This window comes from Ranitomeya imitator, chromosome 1 (assembly GCF_032444005.1).
Source record: "Ranitomeya imitator isolate aRanImi1 chromosome 1, aRanImi1.pri, whole genome shotgun sequence".
Taxonomy (NCBI): domain Eukaryota; kingdom Metazoa; phylum Chordata; class Amphibia; order Anura; family Dendrobatidae; genus Ranitomeya; species Ranitomeya imitator.
This window is the reverse complement of record NC_091282.1, coordinates 941,340,399-941,364,076: the sequence shown is the minus strand read 5'-3', so window position 1 is coordinate 941,364,076 and position 23,678 is coordinate 941,340,399.

Below are 23,678 nucleotides of genomic sequence, written 5' to 3'. Positions count from 1 at the left end.
CCACTAGAAGGTGAGAACTGAAATCTGAATAGTTGTGTCACTAGGGAATGAGAGCAGGAATCTGACTGGCTGCTAATGACCACTAGAAAAGGAGAGCTGGAATGTTCTTGCGGCCCATAGGTACCAGATAAGAGCTGGCATCTGACTAGTTGCTATGGGCCATTAGAAAATGAGCTGAAATCTGGTTTCTATGTGTTTTTTTTTTTGTTTTGTTTTTTTTTTGCGCTAGTTTTGGTAAACCTTCATCAATATTCCTAATAACCTTAACTGTGCCTTGTCCTCCTTTCCATGTGTATGTAGCTAATGTGACGGAGCTGATGTTTATCTACACAATTTTCTTTGCCTTTTTTCAACATTATTGGATCACTTCGGAAGTACACCAGTTACGCTGTTCATTCTTTTCGCCGTTGATGAATTTGAATACATTTTAATGTCTTAATGTGAAACTGCATTCGGAGTATATTTTGCAGCATTCGTCAGCACATGTACACTGTGTTCCAAATTATTATGCAAATAATATTTCCTCATATTTTCTCTAAATTACCTATCTGAATTGCAGTCATTGTTATTTTCCAGTCATCTACTATTCTAGTATAATTGCAATGTTTTGGAACAAACTGCCTATGAAAACAGTATCTTTAAAAAAAAATAAATACTCAAAATGTAGAGTTTTCAACCTTTTTTAATTTTGAACAAAAAAAATGGTCAATTGTGAAGTTATAAGCATTATCAGCTTATTACAAAATGAAATCAAACAGTTTTCAAGTGAAAACTTTATTCTAGGTGATGTTACATTTGCACATAGGACCCCTTGTTCGAAAGAAGCTTCTGAACTCTCTCGTCCATTGAATTTGTCAGTTTTTGGATGGTTTCTGCTTCAATTGTTTTGCATGTGGACAGAATACCCTCCCAGAGCTGTTGCATAGATGTGAACTGCCTCCCGCCATCATAGACACTCCTTTTGATGATGCTCCAGAGGTTCTCAATGGGGTTGAGGTCAGGGGAAGATGGTGGCCACACCATAAGTTTGTCCTCTTTTATGCCCATAGTAGCCAGAGATGCAGATGTGTTTTTTGCAGCATGAGACGGTGCATTATCATGCATGAAAATGATCTTGCTGCGGAAAGCACGGTTCTTCCTCTTGAACCATGGCAGGAAGTGTAGTTTTAGAAACTCCACATACATTATGGAGTTCATCTTTACCCCTTCAGGGATCATATAGGGGCCGACAATCTCTCTCCCCATGATTCCAGCCCAAAACGTTACTCCACCTCCTCCTTGTTGGCGCCTTAGCCGTGTTTTCATGGGGTGTCCATCAACCAGCCATCCTCCGCTCCATCCATCTGGACCATTGAGCGTTGCACGGCACTCATCAGTGAACAAAACAGGTTGGAAGTCAGTCTTCATGTATCGTTTGGCCCACTGGAGCCGTTTCTGCTTGTGTGCAGTGGATAGAAGTGGTCGACAGGATGGCTTACGCACAGCTGCAAACCTCTGAAGGAGGACGTTGGAGGAACCAGCAGCTTCAAAAACTTGTCTGCTGCTATGAAGGCATTTTTGCAGCTGCTCTTTTAACCTTACGCAATTGCCTGTTGGAAAGAGTCCTCAATTTTTCCTTATCGGCACGCACACGTGTGTGCTGGGAATCAGCTACATGTTTCTGGATTGTGCAATGATCACGATGAAGTGTCTTGGCAATGTCATGCCTTGACCTAAATACTCCACAATTTGTTGCTTCTCAGCAGCCGACACATCCTTTTTCTTTCCCATTTTGGCCAAATAATGTGGAACAGCCATCTTAAGTAGTCTTGCCTTTATTTGGACACACCTGCCAAACTAATTTGCACAGGTATCTGCAATTGCTTTCAGTGATATAAAGAGCCCTGACACACATCACCATCAATGAATTTAAAAGAGCAAACAAAAAAATTCTAACCTTATCACTCCTAAATTTTGTGCATCATAATTTGGAACACAGTGTAATTATTGTACATCTAGTTAGATTATGCCCACTATTTATCCTACATGTGACAGATGCTCTCATTTGCACAATATCCTTTACATGTAGCATCATATTTGCTGGGCATTTACCTAAAATTTACTAACCCTGTGCAATAGAAGTGGCACCTTACATTAAAGCGCTTATGTGCTACTTTTATATTCATGGCTTATCCTTAGGATAGGTCATTAATACCAAATCAGTGGGGTGTGACACCCAGCACCCACACCGATCAGCTCTTCATGGTGCCGGATATGATCACTTGTAGAGCGGAACAGTACAGCTCCATCAACTGTATGGTGGCCACAGCAGGGTACTGAAAGTCCGCCATTCACCAAATAGGTGGTGGATATTCGCCAGTCACCAGCTTTGAAAACTGTTGATTTGTTGGCGTCCCGGGTGTTGCACCTGATCTGGTATTGATGACCTATTTAAGGGTAAACCAAGGTTTACAAAAGTACCAGACCTCCCCTTTGATGGGTGGTTTAGTAAGATGTTACTTCTGTTGTGTAGGGTTGGCAAATTTTAGGAACACTTCTTTTCCAGCAAAACCAGACCAGACAACTTTTTGAAGTGGATTCTGTTCAATTTGTGGATTTGACTCATTCTTTTGGTTCTTTTCAAGTAGGAAAATTGCCACCTGAGCAGGAATATTAACGATATGGGGCATTGTCAACTCTGAATTGTATAAGCCAGTAATAAAGGTATTCACTATGGCAGCCATGGTAGAGCTCTCATAATCCATGACAACAACTGGCAGGAACAACTTGTGTTATTTGTTTGTACACTGTCTTTGAATAAAACCTGTGTGTTAATTCCAAACTTTTGTCTCGCCTGCTTTAGGTCTAGCCGAGGTTACTCTGTAATGACGGAATATTACAACTTCATGTATAATATGGTGGTCTCCAAACCTCCTTCCGTCTTACTTTACTTTATCTCGCATCCATAGAACTAGTATTCTTGTGCAGAGAAAAAACGGGCTGCTGTCATTTTACCTGATGGACCATAGCGGAGGGAAATGTGCTGCTCGCCATACAATATATAAAGATTTTATGTATTTTATTTCACCAAGGTATATAGTTTAAAAATAAACCAAGAAGTTTGTTCTGCAGGTCTAATAATTGAGAATTAAAAAGTAACTCCTTTTTATTTCATGTGCTTCTCTCTCTGCCTAGACCAGTGTTTCCCAAACTCGAATCCTCACGGACCCCACAGGTCATGTTTTTAGGATTTCCTTAGCATTGCTCAAGTAGTGGAAGTATCATCAAGGCATCAGGAATTGTCTCACCTGTGCAACACTATGGAAATCCTCAAAACATGACCCGTGGGGTCCGTGAGGGCTGGAGTTTGGGAAACACTGGCCTAGACTGATCTTTCACTCTCAGTTCATGAGTAAAATCTGTATTCGGTGAAGATAGTTTACCATTACTGAGATGACAGTTAGTGCTAACAAAATGCTATGGTGCGGGCAGAAGGAGGGAGCTGGAGGCAGACACGTTCTCCTGACATTTCCATTGGACTCTGAGCGCCAGCTGTCATCTTCGATCTTGGTAATGGGAAAATCTGTATTCCCTCAAAACAGATATTACCTGTGAAAACAGAATGAATGATCAGTCCAGGTCCAGGCGAAGAAAGAATCAGATTTTTTTCTGCTAAAAATATATTACAAAGTTGCTTATTTTCCTGCCTACTATTGAGTTATGAAATAAAAATTAAAACGATGGTTACTCCTTAACCCCTTCATGACCGGGGGATTTTTCGTTTTTCCGTGTTCATTTTTCGCTCCCCTCCTTCCCAGAGCCATAACTTTTTTATTTTTCTGTCAATTTGGCCATGTGAGGGCTTATTTTTTGCGGGACGAGTTGTACTTTTGAACGACATCATTGGTTTTAGCATGTCGTGTACTAGAAAACGGGAAAAAAATTCCAAGTGCGGTGAAATTGCAAAAAAAGTTTGTTTTTTGTTTGGCTTTTTTGCTAGGTTCACTAAATGCTAAAAATGACCTGCCATTATGATTCTCCAGGTCATTACGAGTTCATAGACACCAAACATGACTAGGTTAATTTTTATCTAAGTGGTGAAAAAAAATTCCAAACTTTGCTAAAAAAAAAAAAAAAATTGCGCCATTTTCCGATACTCGTAGCGTCTCCATTTTTCATGATCTGGGGTCGGTTGAGGGCTTATTTTTTGCGTGCTGAGATGACGTTTTTAATGATAGCATTTCGGTGCAGATACGTTATTTTGATCGCCCGTTATTGCATTTTAATGCAATGTCGCGGCGACCAAAAAAACGTAATTCTGGCGTTTCGAATTTTTTTTACCATCCAGATGCATCGCCGACCCCCGATCATGTGACGGGGGTCGGCGATGACGTCATTTCCGGCCCCCCGGCCGGAAGCGGTAGTTAAATGCCGCTGTCTGCGTTTGACAGCGGCATTTAACTAGTTAATAGGTGCGGGCAGATCGCGATTCTGCCCGCACCTATTACGGGCACATGTCAGCTGTTCAAAACAGCTGACATGTCCCGGCTTTGGTGCGGGCTCACCGCGGAGCCCTGCATCAAAGCAGGGGAGCCGGCATCGGACGGTATAGTACGTCCGATGCCGGTAAGGGGTTAAGGCCATGTTCACATGTTAAAAAAAAAAAAAAAAAAAAAAAAGCTTTTCTTTCCCACAGCTATTTTACTATAGGAGTCGGTTTGAAAATGCACAATAGCAATCTGCTCCAATTCTTGTACTTTTTAAATGGTTTCTCCCTTTAATTATGCATTTTTGGTGCATATTTAACACTTGAATCGGTCACCAGGTTTTTGCTACCTTCATCTGAGAGCATGGCCTAAAATTACTCTTATAGGGGTTGTCCACTACTAGGACAACCCCTTCTTGATCAAAATCTTTGGCCCCGATAAAATAATAAAGCCAATACTCGCCTCCTGTGCCGGCACCGTTCCAGCGGTGTCAGCACTTGCTCTCCCCAGGGCTGTGATGTGGTGTTGTGACCCATGATGCCGGCGCCCATTCAGCCCTGGCGTCACTGGCTTCGCCTTCGGACGTTTTGAACATTAAGAGGAAGTCCGGGCTGCATCTGATCTTTGACTTCCTCTTCATGCTCCAAATGTCTGACGATGGAGACATGGGCGCTAGCACTGATTGGGCTCCGGCGTCACATGTCACAACACTGCACGAGTGTCATTTTTGGCCATGACCTGTTCCAATTGTTGTTTTGCCCATTCTGCAAATTCAGCGTGCCGATCTGGGTCATCCTCATTGAGATGCTCCAGCAGCTGGATTTTGTAAGGGTGCCATATGTGAGTAGCTAATATCCGCCGAAGGGATGTTCGACTGATGCCAGATTGGCGCACTGAACTAGCAGAATGGGCAAAACAAAAATTGGAACAGGACCCTCAGTTTACTCAGAACATTATGTTCAGTGATGAGCCAAACTTTTTTGGGTGGGCCATTTATATGGATACATGTAAATAACATGGGAATGGTGACCGTTTTCTTGGGTAGAGTGTTTTGCATTTCTATCCATTCCACACGTGTTAACCTCTGCAACATGTCAATGGCTGTAAACAGAGAGAAACTTGTAAATAACTCATGAAAGAATAAAGGTACGTTAAAACCAAGCACACCACTGTAATTCTTGTGAGATTCTCAATAAGTTTGCTGTGTCACTTGACCCTCTTCCCATTGGAAAAAATAAAGCTGGATCCAAAATAGCCTACATCAAAATGGCCGCCATGGTCACAAGCCATCTTGAAATGTTTTCCCCCTCCCATAAACTAATGTGCCACAAACAGGAAGTTGATATCACCAACCATTCCCATTTTATTTAGGTGCATCCATATAAATGGCCCACCCTGTATATACAAAGACATAATAATGCAATAACAAAGAATGGAAAGTATTACAGGGAGAATGTGATGGCACAGAATGGCACAAAAATGCAATCTCACATAAAAAAGTCTAGGCCATGGATAAGTCAAAATGGCCTAATGTCCCTATGGACTGTGTATGCCAAAAGTCTAGTATCCATAATATATGCCCAAAGATGACAGCGTCGCATAAGTGACCTATTCAGTGGTCTTAGAGTAGTGTTATTGTAATTTATATTAACCCAGTACAGAGAAATATATATGGAAGCTAAAATAAACCACATGAATAAGAATAGTGGATGGGGATCAGGTCATCTTACCCATAATGAACCTTGTGAGAGAGCACAGCAAAAGAGCAGCTCTACAGGTCTCGAAAAATGGCACCTTTTTTTTTTTTTTTGTTACCAAAGTTTGGATTTTTTATCACCACTTTAAAAAGAACCTACATGTTTGGTGTCCGTGAATTCGCAATGACCTGTAGAATCATAATGACAGGTCAGTTTTAGCATTTGGTGAACATGGTAAAAAAAAAAAACCACCCAAAACGGTAATTGCACTTTTTTTTTTTTTTTTTTGCAATTTCACCACACTCTGAATTTTTTTCCCGTTTTCCAGTACACTGTATGGTAAAACCAATGGTGTCGTTAAAAAGTGCAACTCATCCTGCAAAAAAACAAGACCTCACATGACCATTTTAAAAATAAAAAAGTTATGGCTCGGGGAAGAAGTGGAGCAAAAAAATGAAAATGCAAAAACTGAAATACCTTTGGTCGTTAAGGGGTTAAAGGGGAGCTACAATGAAGAGGTTATGTGGAGTTAAATGTCGGTGTATAGGACTATAGTTATATTACATGTTTTCCTAAATACTTTCATAGGACAGACTGTGAATGCAAAAAAGCACGAACTGTGGATCCAGCGTAAACTGAAAATTTGACACGTTTACATTTTATGGTGTATTTTATTTTTCTGCGTTTTCCATTTTGATCACGTACATGTCGGGCTGGCTTACTGAAGGATTCTGGCATTTTTTTCTGTTGCAGGAGCGTTTGAATATACGTTGCTGTGTATGTAATTCTTTGCACTGTGATTGCACAGTGTGCATTTGTCACACACGGTAAGTACAAGCAGCTTTACTGACGTGGTCTATTACTTTTCTTACTGATCGTAATAGAATTCCTCCAATCTTGTGAATTCTATAGAAAGATGGTGTAAGCCGCCACGTAAGTTACACTGGTCCGTGTCATGTACCTTGGATCACACGTGATTACCCGGCTTTCGTTGGCATCTCTTCTGAGCAGTTCTGCTTCCATCAGACTATATATGTAGAACGGCATGGTACCACCTTACCATTCCTGCTGGCAATTCATCCATGGTAATAAAAGCCTTGAAATATTTCGGACATATACTGTATGGAGAGGGATTAGCATAGAATTGTACCAGTAAGTACTTCAGTTTTTCTTTTCAATGTGCTTTCTGTAATGTCTGAATAAAATTTCTTTTCAATCCCAATTGTTTTTAAGATTCCTTTATTTTACCTTGTAGGCATTTCTGACATATCATATGCCATTAATCCCTCCCATCAAATACGGTTTTCACCTTCCTGTCCATACCAGATTTTTCAAATATGACATATCTCTTTATGAGGTAATAACTCTGGAACGCTTCCACATATCCCAGTGATTCTGAGACTGTTTTTTCCTGACGCATTGTACTTTATGGTGTTGTAAAGAAGTACGGCACTCCTGCAAATGGTTGGTGCTCGGATAGGGTCCCAATCCTTCAATATATAGAAAAGAACCCGGCACTCTCAGTGGCAATGTGGTCCAAAATCAGCGTTAGGCATTTTTGCTGCGTTTTTTGTGTTAATTTTCAACTTGGTTTTACAGTACCAGCAAAGCCTATGAGATTTCAGAAATCTCCTGCACACAGCTTGGTTTTTTTGTCATTGGTATTTTGTGTTTTGCATGTTTTTTGAAGAATGTCGCTTCTTTCAGCGTTTTTTCATCGTTTTTCACCCATTGACTTGAATGGGTGAAAAAAAAACCTGCAGGTATCATATTTTACTGTGTTTTTTTTGTGCCAAAATCTGATTATGTGGAATAAGACTTTTTTTTCTGCACTAAACTTTATCAGCATGCACAAGAGACAAATCTAGCATGCCAAACCCGCCACAAAAACCGCATGAAAACCGCTGCGGGAAAAAAAAAGGAAAACATACACTTTTTCCTGTTAAGAGATCAGGTTTTTCTGCAGAAAAAACGCTTAATGTGAGCTTACCCCAACAGTCAGTGATGTCAAGCAAACCTTTATCAAAGATATAGAAAAGTCTATAAACGGCATGGGAGAACATCAGATACAGTGGGGCAAAAAAGTATTTAGTCAGTCAGCAATAGTGCAAGTTCCACCACTTAAAAAGATGAGGCGTCTGTAATTTACATCATAGGTAGACCTCAACTATGGGAGACAAACTGAGAAAAAATCACATGGTCTGTTTTTTTAACATTTTATTTGCATATTATGGTGGAAAATAAGTATTTGGTCAGAAAACAAAATTTCATCTCAATACTTTGTAATATATCCTTTGTTGGCAATGACAGAGGTCAAACGTTTTCTGTAAGTCTTCACAAGGTTGCCACACACTGTTGTTGGTATGTTGGCCCATTCCGCCATGCAGATCTCCTCTAGAGCAGTGATGTTTTCGGCTTTTCGCTTGGCAACACGGACTTTCAACTCCCTCCAAAGGTTTTCTATAGGGTTGAGATCTGGAGACTGGCTAGGCCACTCCAGGACCTTGAAATGCTTCTTACGAAGCCACTCCTTCGTTGCCTTGGCGGTGTTCTTTGGATCATTGTCATGTTGAAAGACCCAGCCACGTTTCATCTTCAATGCCCTTGCTGATGGAAGGAGGTTTGCACTCAAAATCTCACGATACATGGCCCCATTCATTCTTTCATGTACCCGGATCAGTCGTCCTGGCCCCTTTGCAGAGAAACAGCCCCAAAGCATGATGTTTCCACCACCATGCTTTACAGTAGGTATGGTGTTTGATGGATGCAACTCAGTATTCTTTTTCCTCCAAACACGACAAGTTGTGTTTCTACCAAACAGTTCCAGTTTGGTTTCATCAGACCATAGGACATTCTCCCAAACCTCCTCTGGATCATCCAAATGCTCTCTAGCAAACTTCAGACGGGCCCGGACATGTACTGGCTTAAGCAGTGGGAAACGTCTGGCACTGCAGGATCTGAGTCCATGGTGGCGTAGTGTGTTACTTATGGTAGGCCTTGTTACATTGGTCCCAGCTCTCTGCAGTTCATTCACTAGGTCCCCCCGCGCGGTTCTGGGATTTTTGCTCACCGTTCTTGTGATCATTCTGACCCCACGGGGTGGGATTTTGCGTGCAGCCCCAGATCGAGGGAGATTATCAGTGGTCTTGTATGTCTTCCATTTTCTAATTATTGCTCCCACTGTTGATTTCTTCATTCCAAGCTAGTTGGCTATTGCAGATTCAGTCTTCCCAGCCTGGTGCAGGGCTACAATTTTGTTTCTGGTGTCCTTTGACAGCTCTTTGGTCTTCACCATAGTGGAGTTTGGAGTCAGACTGTTTGAGGGTGTGCACAGGTGTCTTTTTATACTGATAACAAGTTTAAACAGGTGCCATTACTACAGGTAATGAGTGGAGGAAAGAGGAGACTCTTAAAGAAGAAGTTACAGGTCTGTGAGAGACAGAAATCTTGATTGTTTGTTTCTGACCAAATACTTATTTTCCACCATAATATGCAAATAAAATGTTAAAAAAACAGACAATGTGATTTTCTGGATTTTTTTTTCTCAGTTTGTCTCCCATAGTTGAGGTCTACCTATGATGTAAATTACAGACGCCTCTCATCTTTTTAAGTGGTGGAACTTGCACTATTGCTGACTGACTAAATACTTTTTTGCCCCACTGTAGCACTCGTCTATGTTATACGATATTGTGAGCGAGTCCTTAGAGCCCCCAGTGCCAGAACATCAGAAACCCTACCTCAAGTGATGTTGAATTACACTCCTGGAAATTCATGTATGGATGTAGGAACTATTTTGACTCTACAGGTGTTTTCAAGAAACAAGTGCACAGTGTGCAGTTTTTACTCTGCAACACTAAGGCTACTTTCACACTAGCGTCGGCCCGTCGCAGTGCGTCGGGCCGACGTATCGACGCATCCTGTGACAACGCAGCACAATGGGGGCAGCGGATGCATTATTACAACGCATCCGCTTCCCCATTGTGAGTTGCGGGGTGGAGGGGCGGAGTTCCGGCCACGCATGCGCGGTCGGAAATGGCGGACACGACGCACAAAAAAAAGTTACATGTAACTTTTTTTGTTCCGACGGTCTGCCACAAGACGACGCAACCGTCGCACGACGGTTGCGAAGTGTGGCAATGCGTCGCTAATGTTAGTCTATGGGGAAAAAAACGCATCCTGCAGCCAACTTTGCAGGATGCGTTTTTTCACCAAAACGACGCATCACGACGTGCAGCCAACAACGCTAGTGTGAAAGTAGCCTTACATGCCAGCTGAGTACTTAATACAGGTGCTTCTCACAAAATTAGAAGGTCAAAAAATTAATTTCAGTTCTTCAATACAAAAAGTGAAACTCATATATTTGATAGTCATTACACAGTGATCTATTTCAAGTGTTTATTTCTGTTAATTTTGATGATTATGGTTTATAACCAATTAAAACCCAAAAATCATTATCTCAGTAAATTAGAATAATTAACAAAAACACCTGCAAAGGCTTCCTAAGCATTTTAAAAGGTCCCTTAATCAGTTTCAGTAGGCTCCACAATCATGAGGAAGACTGGTGACTTGACAGATGCCCAGAAGGGAGACATTGACACACTCAACAAGAAGGATAAGTCACAAAAGGTCATTGCTAAAGAAGCTGGCTGTTCACAGAGTGCTCTATCTAAGCATGTTAATGGAAAGTTGAATGGAAGGAAAAAGTGTGGTAGAAAAAGGTGCACAAGCCACCGGGATAGCCGCAGCCTTGAAAGTATTAAGAAAAGGCCATTCAAAAATTTGGGGAGATTCACAAGGAGTGGACTGCTGCTGGAGTCATTGCTTCAAGATTCACAATACAGACGTATCCAGGACATGGGCTACAAGTGTCGCATTCCTTGTGTCAAACCACTCATGACCAATAGACAACGCCAGAAGCGTTTTACTTGGGCCAAGGTAAGAAAGAATTGAACTGTTGCTCCGTGGTCCAAGGTGTTGCTTTCAGATGAAAGTACGTTTTGCATTTCACTTGGAAAGCAAGGTCCCAGAGTCTGGAGGAAGAGTGGAGAGACAGACAACCCAAGCTGCTTGAGGTCTAGTGTGAGGTTTCCACAATCAGTGATGGTTTGGGGAGCCATGTCATCTGTTGGTGTAGGTCCACTGTTTTTTTTTTTTTTGTTTTTTTATCAAGACCAAAGTCAGCGCATTCCTCTACCAGGAAATTTTAGAGCACTTCATGCTTCCCCCTGCTGACAAGCTTTTTTGGAGATGGAAATTTCATTTTCCAGCAGGACTTGTCACCCGTCCACACTGCCAAAGGTACCAATACCTGGTTTAAAAACAACAGTATCACTGTGCTTGATTGGCCAGCAAACTCGACAGACCTTAATCCCATAGAGAATCTATAGGGTATTGTTAAGAGGAAGATGAGACACCAGACCTAACCATGCAGACGAGCTGAATGCTGCTATCAAAGCAACCTGGACTTCCATAACACCTCAGCAATGCCACAGGCTGTTCGCCTCCATGCCACGCCGCATTGATGCAGTAATTGATGCTAAAGAAGCCCTGACCAAGTATTGAGTGCATTTAGTGAACATACATTTCAGTAGACCCAACATTTCAGATTTTAAAATCATTTTTTAAGCTGGTGTTATAAAGTATTCTAATTTACTGAGATAATGACTTTTGGGTTTTCATTGGCTGTAAGCCATAATCATCAACATTAACGGAAATAAACACTTGGAATAGATCACTCTGTAATGACTTCATATAATGAGTGTCACTTTTTGTATTGAAAAACTGAAAAAAAAATTAACACTTTGAGGATATTCTAATTTTGTGAGAAGCACCTGTATATTGTGCCCAGCTTATGCTTCTGGAGACATAGAACCCCTCAAAAGAGTTTTCCACTACTAGGACAACACCTTCTTCATCAAAATGTTTGGCCCCCATAAAAAATAAAGCCTATACTCCCCTCCTGTACCGTTCCTGCGGTGTCAGTACTCGCTTTTCCTGGGCCTTTCGTGTGGTGTTGTGAAACGTGATTCTGGCGCCCCAATTAGTGCTGGTGTCACTGTCTCTGCTTTTGGTCAAATTGAACATATAGAGGAAGTCCAGGCTGCAGCTAATCCTGGACTTCCTCTTCCTGCTCAATGAGAGGCGGGGACCGTGACGCCAGGGCTGATTGGGCACCACAGATAGAAATATATTATATTTACACGCACACATCATACTGTCCAAATGTTTTAGAGTGGAAAATGCTGCAAAGTAAGAATGCGTTCAAAAATAGAAACAGTAGTTTATTTTTATGAATTAACAAAATACAAAGTGAGTGAACAACTGAGAAACCTAAATCTAATCAATATTTGGTGTGACTGCCCTTAGCAGTCAAAACAGCATCACTTCTAGATACAAACTAAGAGCACAGGTAGATGGCCATATAACTCGGAGGGAGATCGGAAAGCGGTGCATGGACTGGCCGGCAGCTCTCCTGATTTGAGTGTGCCAGTGGGAGAGGCGCTGGCCAATTCGTGCACTGTGTTCCGATCTTGCTTCGATTTATTTGGCTGTCAGGCAGCAGTCAGACACATGGTTGTTGAAGGAACTCAGCAGGAAGGTTGTTCCAAACATCTTGCAAAACTAACCGCTGATCTGTGGATGTAGGATGGAGAAAATCCTTCCATTTCATCATGTAATCCTAGATTGATGATGTTGAGATCAGAGCACTGTGGTGGCCATATCAGCACTTCCAGGACTTTGTTCTTCTTTAGGCCGGGAGTCACACTCAACGTACAAAAAATCGGTCCGATTTTGACGGCTGAGAATCGCACAAGTGTTCTCTGTATGGTGATCCTTGTGTAATCAGTATGCAATGCGATTTCTTCGCATCTAGTATCCGTATGCAATGCGTTTTTAACATGAGCTTTTACATACAGCAGTTCTCTCTATGTAAAAGCTTGTGTTAAAATCACATTGTAATACACATCGTTTTAAAACCACAGTTTTTAGTGATTCAGGTTTTGATCAAAAATAACATAAAAGCAATCCCATCACGACAAGGTAACTCTGATCGGGACAGTCCTACATTGTCTAATATTAAAAACCTTACCAGGTGTCAATGTTGACCTCAGTGTGAATAAGGGCAGACAACAGGACTGGGCCCAACCAGTAGAACACCATCCTGGGGGAGCTTTATATACAATCTCCAGCTCAGAAAAAGGAGGCCACACCACAACTTGCACAGAATGTAATAATACAAAGAAAAAACACAAAAATTGAGCTTGACTTAAGTTGGTACACATGCAGCACATAAACACATGTTCACATTGGCCATAAAACATATAAAACCTATGAGAATGTACAGGCATTTTCCCACGCTCCAGAGTTCAGCGTGGGTCAGGCTGGCAGGGACAGGGAGGGCAGCATCAGTGACGGCACCGCTAGTCACTGATGCTGCATCGGCAGCATCCTATTCATTCACCAGTAGTTTGCAGCCAGGGTTGTCGCATCTTAGCGCTGTTTGCAGTTGCAAACTGTATTTTCTCCAGGTATGGATTACTGCGTGGGACACAACGCAGACAAGTATGGGTATATTGTTGCTTTATTTTATGTTTATTACAGGAGATCGAAGGCGTCACATGGATTAGCTGAATAATAAAGATGGGAAACTGTGTTTAGTGTTTTATTTCATTAACAAACTTTATTCCGGCTGTCTCTTTATTTAAACCTGTAACAACTATAGGATTAGTAATGGATAGGTATCTTATTGACACTACTCCATTACTAAGCCGGCTTGATGTCACCTTACAATACAAAGGTGACATCAATATCCCAACTATTACCCCATATGCCACCGCTACAGGGCAGTGGGAAGAGCAAGGCTAAGTGATGGAATTGGCACATCTTACATATGCGCCATTTATGGCGCGGCTGGGGGCAGATGTTTTTAGCCGGGGGGAGGAGGGTGCAATAACCATAGTCCCTTCCTGGGCTGTTAATATCTACCCCCAGTCGCTGACTTTCCTTTTCCCACACAAAAGAATCTTTTATTGATTACATACATGTCCCCTAATTTGCACACACACACACACTACTAATTGGATTGGTAAGAATACGTATATGTCTACCTATTCTGCATGGATTTACTGTATGTAAACCATGTCGTCTATCCTGTCGGCTCTTGCATTGATTTTACAGAAGCAGACAAATGAATTACTGGCTAATCTATCTTTCTCTCTATGAAATATAAAGATATATATATTGGAAATGATGCTTAGTAGTATATGTGTGGACTCCACGTCCCTGTATGACCTCCCTACAACGCCTGGGCATGCTCCTGATTAGGCGATGGATGGCCTCCTGAGGGATCTCCTCCCTGACCTGTACTAAAGCATCCGCCAACTCCTGGACAGTCTGGTGCAATGTGACGTGAGGTCTGGCATTGTCCTGCATTAGGAGGAACCCAGGGCCAACCGCACCAGCATATGGTCTCATAAGGGGTCTGAGGATCTCATCTCGGTACCTAAGGCTATCTCTGGCGAGCACACAGGGTTGTGCAGCCCTCCAAAGAAATGCCACCTCACACCCTTACTGATCCACTGCCAAACTGGTCAAGCTGAAGGATGTTGTAGGCAGATCGCTCTCCACGGCATCTCCAGACTCTGTCACATATGCTCAGTGTGAACCTGCTTTCATCTGTGAAGAGCACAGGGCGCCAGTGGTGAATTTGCCAATCCTGGTGTTCTATGACAAATGCTAAGTGTCCTGTACAGTGTTGGGCTGTGAGCACAACCCCCATCTGTGGACATCGGGCACTCAGACCATCTTAATGGAGTCGGTTTCTGTTTGTGCAGACACATGCACATTTGTGGCCTGCTGGAGGTCATTTTGCAGGGCTCTGGCAATGGTCCTCCTGTTCCTCCTTGCACAAAGGCTGAGGTAGCGGTCCTGCTGCTGGGTTGTTGCCCTCCACGTCTCCTGGTGTACTGGCCTGTCTCCTGGTAGTGCTTCCATCCTCTAGACACTACGCAAACCTTCTTGCCACAGCTCGCATTGATGTGCCATCCTGGAAAAGCTGCACTACCTGAGCCACTTGTGTGGGTTTAGAGTCCGTCTTATGCTACCACGAGTGTGAAAGCACAGCCAACATTCAAAAGTGACCAAAACATCAGCCACAAAGCATTGGTACTGAGATGTGTTCTGTGGTTCCCACCTGCAAAACGACTCCTTTATAGGGGGTGTCTTGATAATTGCCAATAATTTCCATCTGTTGGCTATTCCATTTGCACAATAGCATGTGAAATTGATTGTCAAAGTGTTACTTCCTACGTGGACAGTTTGATTTTGCAGAAGTTTGATTTAGTTGGAGTTATATTCTGTTGTTTAAGTGTTCCCTCTATTTTTTGAGCAGTGTATACAGTACAGACCAAAAGTTTGGACACACCTTCTCATTTAAAGATTTTTCTGTATTTTCTGTGCAAAGCAGTCATCAAAGCAAAAGGTGGCTACTTTGAAGAACCTAGAATATAAGACATATTTTCAGTTGTTTCACACTTTTTTGTTAAGTATATAATTCCACATGTGTTAATTCATAGTTTTGATGCCTTCAGTGTGAATTTACAATTTTCATAGTCATGAAAATACATAAAAATCTTAAAATGAAAATGAGAAGGTGTGTCCAAACCTTTGGTCTGTACTGTATACAGTTGTGGCCAAAAGTATTGACACCCCTGCAATTCTGTCAGATAATACTCAGTTTCTTCCTGAAAATGATTGCAATCACAAATTCTTTGGAATTATTATCTTCATTTAATTTGTCTTAAATGAAAAAACACAAAAGAGAATGAAGCAAAACATTGATCATTTCACACAAAACTCCAAAAACAGGCCAGACAAAAGTATTGGCACCCTCAGCCTAATACTTGGTTGCACAACCTTTAGCCAAAATATCTGCGACCAACCGCTTCCGGTAACCATCAATGAGTTTTTTACAATGCTCTGCTGGAATTTTAGACCATTCTTCTTTGGCAAACTGCTCCAGGTCCCTGATATTTGAAGGGTGCCTTCTCCAAACTGCCATTTTTAGATCTCTCCACAGGTGTTCTATGGGATTCAGGTCTGGATTCATTGCTGGCCACCTTAGAAGTCTCCAGTGCTTTCTCTCAAACCATTTTCTAGTGCTTTTTGAAGTGTGTTTTGGGTCATTGTCCTGCTGGAAGACCCATGACCTCTGAGGGAGACCGAGCTTTCTTACACTGGGCCTTACATTTTGCTGCAAAATTTATTGGTAGTCTTCAGACTTCATAATGCCATGCACATGGTCAAGCAGTCCAGTGCCAGAGGCAGCAAAGCAACCCCAAAACATCAGGGAACCTCCGCCATGTTTGACGGTAGGGACCGTGTTCTTTTCTTTGAATGCCTCTTTTTTTCTCCTGTAAACTTTATGTTGATGCCTTTGCCCAAAAAGCTCTACTTTTGTCTCATCTGACCAGAGAACATTCTTCCAAAATGTTTTAGGCTTTTTCAGGTACGTCTTGACAAACTCCAGCCTGGCTTTTTTATGTCTCGGGGTAAGAAGTGGGGTCTTCCTGGGTCTCCTACCATACAGTCCCTTTTCATTCAGACGCCGACGGATAGTATGGGTTGACACTGTTGTACCCTCGGAATGCAGGACAGCTTGAACTTGTTTGGATGTTAGTCGAGGTTCTTTATCCCACATCCGCACAATCTTGCGTTGAAATCTCTTGTCAATTTTTCTTTTCCGTCCACATCTAGGGAGGTTAGCTACAGTGCCATGGGCTTTAAACTTCTTGATGACACTGTGCACGGTTGACACAGGAACATTCAGGTCTTTGGAGATGGACTTGTAGCCTTGAGATTGCTCATGCTTCCTCACAATTTGGTTTCTCAAGTCCTCAGACAGTTCTTTGGTCTTCTTTCTTTTCTCCATGCTCAATGTGGTACACACAAGGACACAGGACAGAGGTTGAGTCAACTTTAATCCATGTCAACTGCCTGCAAGTGTGATATAGTTATTGCCAACAACTGTTAGGTGCCACAGGTAAGTTAGAGGTGCTGTTAATTACACAAATTAGAGAAGCATCACATGATTTTTCGAACAGTACCAATACTTTTGTCCACCCCCTTTTTATGTTTGGTGTGGAATTATATCCAATTTGGCTTTAGGACAATTCTTTTTGTGTTTTTTCATTTAAGACAAATTAAATGAAGATAATAATAACAAAGAATTTGTGTTTGCAATCATTTTCAGGAAGAAACTGAGTATTATCTGACAAAATTGCAGGGGTGTCAATACTTTTGGCCACAACTATATATATATAATGTCACTGACATATATATAGCTATTCTATGTGTATATATCTATTCTATTCTAACCTGTCAGTATGATTTTACTGTACACCGCACATGAATTACCGGCTTCTCAAAGGACACCAGTGTGTAAAAATTGGACAGTACTCACATGGTGCGAGTGCAGTATGATTTTTTTCTCGCACCCACTGACTTGCATTGGCAAGTCTCGGCCGATATACGCGTGAAAACGCAGCATGCTGTGATTTCACTCGCACGTATGATACGTCAGAGAAAAAAAAACAGTGATGTGAGCTTCCCCATAGAGCAGAATCCGCATCAGTGGTTTAATTGCTCCACTGATAAATTACCCTCATGGTATCTAAACAATATAGCTATAAGGGTCCTAACTAAATAAAGATAAAATGTAACCTTTAATTATAACCTTTAAAATTGAATCCGGACCGTCCACATTTGTGACACAAAAAACCCCAAAACATAAAGTGCTCGTGGTTAACCGTGCTCAATAAAAATGGTTTGGTCTTACCACATCTCATTGTCCCATATCGAACCCATCATGGACAGGAGCACATGTACCTATTTATATTTACTAATTGGGGTGGGGGGCAGATATCTATTCTTCCCTGTCTTGCCCCTGCATTGCTCCTTCAATTCACAGGTGTGCCATGTCAGGTTTAATAAGTGGGATTTCTTGCCTTATAAATGGGGTTGGAACCATCAGTTGTGTTGTGCAGAAGTCTAGTGGATACACAGCTGATAATCCTACTGAATAGACTGTTAGCTGCATTTTTCTTGCCATAATACAAATTCTAAGTAAAGAAAAACGAGTGGCCATCATTACTTTAAGAAATGAAGGTCAGTCAGTCAGAAAAATTGGGAAAACTTTGAAAGTGTCCCCAAGTACAGTGGCAAAAACCAAGCGCTACAAAGAAACTGGCTCACATGAGGACCGCCCCAGGAAAGGAAGACCAAGAGTCACCTCTGCTTCTGAGGATGTTTATCCGAGTCACCAGCCTCAGAAATCGCAGGTTAACAGCAGCTCAGATAAGGCTACTTTCACACTAGCGTCGGATTCGGCCCGTCGCATTGCGTCGGGCCGAGATTCCGACCCTAGCGTTTGATGCGCCGCACAACGGATGCAGCGGATGCATTTCTCCGGCACATCCGATGCCCCATTGTGAGGTGCGGGGAGTTGGGGACGGAGTTCCGGCCGCGCATGCTCGTTCGGAAAAAGCGGTCCGTGAGCAGCAAAAAAAACTTTACATTTAACGTTTTTTGCTCCCGGCGGTCCGCCACAACACGGCGCAACCGTTGCACGACGGTTGTGACGTGTGACAATACTTCGCAATGCGTTGGTAATGTTACTCTATGGGGCAAAAACGCATCCTGCAAGCAACTTTGCAGGATGCGTTTTTTCCCCTAAACGATGCATTGCGACGTATTCAAAAAAACGCTAGTGTGTAAGTAGCCGACGAGACCAGGTCAGTGCCACACAGAGTTCTAGCAGCAGACACATCTCTACAACAACTGTTAAGAGGAGACTTTGTGCAGCAGGCCTTCATGGTAAAATAGCTGCTAGAAAACCACTAAGGACAGGCAACAAGCAGAAGAGACTTGTTTGGGCTAAAGAACACAAGGAATGGACATTAGACCAGTGGAAATTTGTGCTTTGGTTTGATGAGTCCAAATTTGAGATCTTTGGTTCCAACCACCGTGTCTTTGTGCGACGTAGAAAATGTGAACGGATGGACTCTACAAGCCTAGTTCCCACCGTGAAGCATGGAGGAGGAGGTGTGATGGTGTATGGGTGCTTTGCTGGTGACACTGTTGGGGATTTATTTAAAATTGAAGGCATACTGAACCAGCATGGCTACCACAGCATCTTGCAGCGGCATGCTATTCCATCCGGTTTGCGTTTAGTTGGATCGTCATTTATTTTTCAACAGGACAATGACCCCAAACACACCTCCAGGCTGTGTAAGGGCTATTTGACCAAGAAGGAGAGTGATGGGGTGGTACGCCAGATGACCTGGCCTCCACAGTCACCAGACCTGAACCCAATCGAGATGGTTTGGGGTGAGCTGGACCGCAGAGTGAAGGCAAAAGGGTCAACAAGTGCTAAGCATCTCTGGGAACGCCTTCAAGATTGTTGGAAGACCATTCCTGGTGACTACCTCTTGAAGCTCATGAAGAGAATGCCAAGAGTGTGCAAAGCAGTCATCAAAGCAAAAGGTGGCTACTTTGAAGAACCTAGAATATAAGACATATTTTCAGTTGTTTCATACTTTTTTGTTAAGTATATAATTCCATATGTGTTAATTCATAGTTTTGATGCCTTCAGTGTGAATGTACAATTTTCATAGTCATGAAATACTGAAAAATCTTTAAATGAGGTGTGTCCAAACTTTTGGTCTGTACTGTATATATATATATATATATTAGGGTGCATTCAGACGGCCATACAAGTCAAACCAAGATCGGAACACAAAGCTTGAACTAGCTGACAGGTTGCCCGATCCGAGCGTGAAAGCTTTGTATATATTTCTATGCAGCTGTCATGCTCAGAATGGGAGAGCCGTGGCCAGTCCAAGCATTCCCCTAGAAAATTGTCACAGTGCTCGTGGTGACCTCTTCACCGTAGTTCATCTCCCTGGCACCCAGTAAGTGAGTCTGGGAACGCAGCTTCAGTGACCACTGGTAACCTCCCTGACGTCACCGCTCGTCGTTGTCTTCTGGTTTTCAGCATGGACGGCTGCATCATGCCACCGTTCTTTGTAAACCAGATATCGCAGAGATGGATTACGGCATGGGACAGTCTGGCTTATCTTTCAGTTCGGACAGGTATGGTTGTTTATTATTTTTGTTTTTTTACAGGTGACATGGGCTTCAATAGATTAGGCGTAAGGTAAGGCGAATATAACTTTGTTTTTTAGTTTTAAATGTGTAAAACACAGTGTTGATTATTATTTCAAATAAAGGATTTGAGTCATTGTGTTTATTTCCAGCCGTGCCATGGAGTTAGTAATGGGGGCGTCTTCTAGATGCCTCTCCATTACTAACCCCTGGGCTCAATGTGGGAGGGTAGCTTGGCTCTGCAGCGCTTCATGTTCCCTGTGTGTATGAGCCCGAAGGCCCCCGCGCTGCCTTATATATACCGCAGGCATCCGGTACACCCAGCCATACACGCTGCAGGCATCCGGTACACCCATCCATACAGGCTGCAGGCATCCGGTACACCCATCCATACACGCTGCAGGCATCCGGTACACCCATCCATACACGCTGCAGGCATCCGGTACAGCCATCCATACAGGCTGCAGGCATCCGGTACAGCCATCCATACAGGCTGCAGGCATCCGGTACAGCCATCCATACAGGCTGCAGGCATCCGGTAAATCCATACAGACAGGCTGCAGGCATCCGGTACACCCATCCATACACGTCGCAGGCATCCGGTTCAGCCATCCATACAGGCTGCAGGCATCCGGTACAGCCATCCATACAGGCTGCAGGCATCCGGTACAGCCATCCATACAGGCTGCAGGCATCCGGTACAGCCATCCATACAGGCTGCAGGCATCCGGTACAGCCATCCATACAGGCTGCAGGCATCCGGTACAGCCATCCATACAGGCTGCAGGCATCCGGTACAGCCATCCATACAGGCTGCAGGCATCCGGTACAGCCATCCATACAGGCTGCAGGCATCCGGTACAGCCATCCATACAGGCTGCAGGCATCCGGTACAGCCATCCATACAGGCTGCAGGCATCCGGTACAGCCATCCATACAGGCTGCAGGCATCCGGTACAGCCATCCATACAGGCTGCAGGCATCCGGTACAGCCATCCATACAGGCTGCAGGCATCCGGTACAGCCATCCATACAGGCTGCAGGCATCCGGTACAGCCATCCATACAGGCTGCAGGCATCCGGTACAGCCATCCATACAGGCTGCAGGCATCCGGGACAGCCATCCATACAGGCTGCAGGCATCCGGGACAGCCATCCATACAGGCTGCAGGCATCCGGTACAGCCATCCATACAGGCTGCAGGCATCCGGTACAGCCATCCATACAGGCTGCAGGCATCCGGGACAGCCATCCATACAGGCTGCAGGCATCCGGTACAGCCATCCATACAGGCTGCAGGCATCCGGGACAGCCATCCATACAGGCTGCAGGCATCCGGGACAGCCATCCATACAGGCTGCAGGCATCCGGTACAGCCATCCATACAGGCTGCAGGCATCCGGGACAGCCATCCATACAGGCTGCAGGCATCCGGGACAGCCATCCATACAGGCTGCAGGCATCCGGGACAGCCATCCATACAGGCTGCAGGCATCCGGTACAGCCATCCATACAGGCTGCAGGCATCCGGTACAGCCATCCATACAGGCTGCAGGCATCCGGTACAGCCATCCATACAGGCTGCAGGCATCCGGTACAGCCATCCATACAGGCTGCAGGCATCCGGTACAGCCATCCATACAGGCTGCAGGCATCCGGTACAGCCATCCATACAGGCTGCAGGCATCCGGTACAGCCATCCATACAGGCTGCAGGCATCCGGGACAGCCATCCATACAGGCTGCAGGCATCCGGTACAGCCATCCATACAGGCTGCAGGCATCCGGGACAGCCATCCATACAGGCTGCAGGCATCCGGGACAGCCATCCATACAGGCTGCAGGCATCCGGTACAGCCATCCATACAGGCTGCAGGCATCCGGGACAGCCATCCATACAGGCTGCAGGCATCCGGGACAGCCATCCATACAGGCTGCAGGCATCCGGGACAGCCATCCATACAGGCTGCAGGCATCCGGTACAGCCATCCATACAGGCTGCAGGCATCCGGTACAGCCATCCATACAGGCTGCAGGCATCCGGTACAGCCATCCATACAGGCTGCAGGCATCCGGGACAGCCATCCATACAGGCTGCAGGCATCCGGGACAGCCATCCATACAGGCTGCAGGCATCCGGTACAGCCATCCATACAGGCTGCAGGCATCCGGGACAGCCATCCATACAGGCTGCAGGCATCCGGTACAGCCATCCATACAGGCTGCAGGCATCCGGGACAGCCATCCATACAGGCTGCAGGCATCCGGTACAGCCATCCATACAGGCTGCAGGCATCCGGGACAGCCATCCATACAGGCTGCAGGCATCCGGGACAGCCATCCATACAGGCTGCAGGCATCCGGTACAGCCATCCATACAGGCTGCAGGCATCCGGGACAGCCATCCATACAGGCTGCAGGCATCCGGTACAGCCATCCATACAGGCTGCAGGCATCCGGGACAGCCATCCATACAGGCTGCAGGCATCCGGTACAGCCATCCATACAGGCTGCAGGCATCCGGGACAGCCATCCATACAGGCTGCAGGCATCCGGTACAGCCATCCATACAGGCTGCAGGCATCCGGGACAGCCATCCATACAGGCTGCAGGCATCCGGGACAGCCATCCATACAGGCTGCAGGCATCCGGGACAGCCATCCATACAGGCTGCAGGCATCCGGTACAGCCATCCATACAGGCTGCAGGCATCCGGTACAGCCATCCATACAGGCTGCAGGCATCCGGTACAGCCATCCATACAGGCTGCAGGCATCCGGGACAGCCATCCATACAGGCTGCAGGCATCCGGGACAGCCATCCATACAGGCTGCAGGCATCCGGGACAGCCATCCATACAGGCTGCAGGCATCCGGTACAGCCATCCATACAGGCTGCAGGCATCCGGGACAGCCATCCATACAGGCTGCAGGCATCCGGTACAGCCATCCATACAGGCTGCAGGCATCCGGGACAGCCATCCATACAGGCTGCAGGCATCCGGTACAGCCATCCATACAGGCTGCAGGCATCCGGGACAGCCATCCATACAGGCTGCAGGCATCCGGGACAGCCATCCATACAGGCTGCAGGCATCCGGTACAGCCATCCATACAGGCTGCAGGCATCCGGGACAGCCATCCATACAGGCTGCAGGCATCCGGTACAGCCATCCATACAGGCTGCAGGCATCCGGGACAGCCATCCATACAGGCTGCAGGCATCCGGTACAGCCATCCATACAGGCTGCAGGCATCCGGGACAGCCATCCATACAGGCTGCAGGCATCCGGTACAGCCATCCATACAGGCTGCCAGGCATCCGGGACAGCCATCCATACAGGCTGCAGGCAT